The 2,500-nt window shown below is 44.2% G+C and overlaps 3 non-coding genes across 3 annotated transcripts; all 3 read left to right on the forward strand.

Moving 5' to 3' along the window:
• The first annotated feature begins 49 nt into the window (after positions 1–49).
• Positions 50–122, forward strand: trnar-ccu (transfer RNA arginine (anticodon CCU)). The gene has a single exon. It is a non-coding gene; the product is annotated as a tRNA-Arg (tRNA).
• A 1,047-nt stretch (positions 123–1,169) lies between these two features.
• On the forward strand, positions 1,170–1,242 carry trnar-ccu (transfer RNA arginine (anticodon CCU)). Its single transcript has one exon. It is a non-coding gene; the product is annotated as a tRNA-Arg (tRNA).
• Positions 1,243–2,204: 962 nt separating this feature from the next.
• On the forward strand, positions 2,205–2,277 carry trnar-ccu (transfer RNA arginine (anticodon CCU)). The gene has a single exon. It is a non-coding gene; the product is annotated as a tRNA-Arg (tRNA).
• Positions 2,278–2,500: the final 223 nt, after the last annotated feature.

Consider the following 2,500-nt stretch of genomic DNA (forward strand, 5'->3'; position numbering starts at 1 on the left):
TGTTTTTCCTGCTTCTATCAGTTCGTACTGTTTGCAGAAGGTAAACAGTGCCCCAGTGGCCTAATGGATAAGGCACTGGCCTCCTAAGCCAGGGATTGTGGGTTCAAGTCCCATCTGGGGTGGGTGGAAGCAGAGTGGCGCAGCGGAAGCGTGCTGGGCCCATAACCCAGAGGTCGATGGATCGAAACCATCCTCTGCTAAAAAGTTTCTTTTTAGATTTTAAGTGCAAACAAAAAATTTAAAAAATGTGTCGTTTCATGGGCATGTCTCAGTTCCATTATACATTTTTTTGACCTCTTCCAACAGTTCGTATTGGTCATACTGTTTACACAGTACCCCAGTGGCCTAAGACACTGGCCTCCTAAGCCATGGATTGTGAGTTCTAGTCTTTTCTTAAGTGGCTGAGAGCAGAGTGGCTCAGCGGAAGCGTGCTGGGCCCATAACCCAGAGGTCGATGGATCGAAACCATCCTCTGCTAAACAGTTTCTTTTTAGATTTTAAGTGCAAACAAAAAATTTAAAAAATGTGTTGTTTCATGGGCATGTCTCAGTTCCATTATACATTTGTTTTGACCTCTTCCAACAGTTCATATTGGTCATACTGTTTACACAGTACCCCAGTGGCCTAAGACACTGGCCTCCTAAGCCATGGATTGTGAGTTCTAGTCTTTTCTTAAGTGGCTGAGAGCAGAGTGGCTCAGCGGAAGCGTGCTGGGCCCATAACCCAGAGGTCGATGGATCGAAACCATCCTCTGCTAAACAGTTTCTTTTTAGATTTTAAGTGCAAACAAAAAATTAAAAAAATGTGTCGTTTCATGGGCATGTCTCAGTTCCATTATACATTTTTTTGACCTCTTCCAACAGTTCGTATTGGTCATACTGTTTACACAGTACCCCAGTGGCCTAAGACACTGGCCTCCTAAGCCATGGATTGTGAGTTCTAGTCTTTTCTTAAGTGGCTGACAGCAGAGTGGCGCAGTGGAAGCGTGCTGGGCCCATAACCCAGAGGTCGATGGATCGAAACCATCTCTGCTAAACAGTTTGTTTTTAAAAATGAAACGCAAACAGAAATTAGAAAGCTAACATTTCATTTGCGTCTCTCAGTGCTATCCAGTACACATTGTTTTTCCCGCTTCTATCAGTTCGTACTGTTTGCAGAAGGTAAACAGTGCCCCAGTGGCCTAATGGATAAGGCACTGGCCTCCTAAGCCAGGGATTGTGGGTTCAAGTCCCATCTGGGGTGGGTGGAAGCAGAGTGGTACAGTGGAAGCTTGCTGGGCCCATAACCCAGAGGTCGATGTATCGAAACCATCCTCTGCTAAACAGTTTCTTTTTAGATTTTAAGTGCAAACAAAAAATTTAAAAAATGTGTCGTTTCATGGTCATGTCTCAGTTCCAACAGTTCGTATTGGTCATACTGTTTACACAGTACCCCAGTGGCCTAAGACACTGGCCTCCTAAGCCATGGATTGTGAGTTCTAGTCTTTTCTTAAGTGGCTGAGAGCATAGTGGCTCAGCGGAAGCGTGCTGGGCCCATAACCCAGAGGTCGATGGATCGAAACCATCCTCTGCTAAACAGTTTCTTTTTAGATTTTAAGTGCAAACAAAAAATTTAAAAAATGTTCGTTTCATGGGCATGTCTCAGTTCCATTATACATTTTTTGACCTCTTCCAACAGTTCATATTGGTCATACTGTTTACACAGTACCCCAGTGGCCTAAGACACTGGCCTCCTAAGCCATGGATTGTGAGTTCTAGTCTTTTCTTAAGTGGCTGAGAGCAGAGTGGCGCAGCGGAAGCGTGCTGGGCCCATAACCCAGAGGTCAATGGATCGAAACCATCCTCTGCTAAACAGTTTATTTTTAGATTTTAAGTGCAAACAAAAAAATTAAAAAATGTGTCGTTTCATGGGCATGTCTCAGTTCCATTATACATTTTTTGACCTCTTCCAACAGTTTGTATTGGTCATACTGTTTACACAGTACCCCAGTGGCCTAAGACACTGGCCTCCTAAGCCATGGATTGTGAGTTCTAGTCTTTTCTTAACTGGCTGACAGCAGAGTGGCGCAGCGTGCTGGGCCCATAACCCAGAGGTCGATGGATCGAAACCATCTCTGCTAAACAGTTTGTTTTTAAAAATTTTCATTTCATTTGCTCTCTCAGTCAGCTTCTATCAGTTCGTACTGTTTGCAGAAGGTAAACAGTGCCCCAGTGGCCTAATGGATAAGGCACTGGCCTCCTAAGCCAGGGATTGTGGGTTCAAGTCCCATCTGGGGTGGGTGGAAGCAGAGTGGCGCAGCGGAAGCGTGCTGGGCCCATAACCCAGAGGTCGATGGATCGAAACCATCCTCTGCTAAAAAGTTTCTTTTTAGATTTTAAGTGCAAACAAAATTTTTTTTTTTTAAAAAATGTGTCGTTTCATGGGCATGTCTCAGTTCCATTATACATTTTTTGACCTCTTCCAACAGTTCGTATTGGTCATACTGTTTACACAGTACCCC

Source organism: Oncorhynchus keta, unplaced genomic scaffold, assembly GCF_023373465.1.
Source record: "Oncorhynchus keta strain PuntledgeMale-10-30-2019 unplaced genomic scaffold, Oket_V2 Un_contig_14520_pilon_pilon, whole genome shotgun sequence".
Taxonomy (NCBI): domain Eukaryota; kingdom Metazoa; phylum Chordata; class Actinopteri; order Salmoniformes; family Salmonidae; genus Oncorhynchus; species Oncorhynchus keta.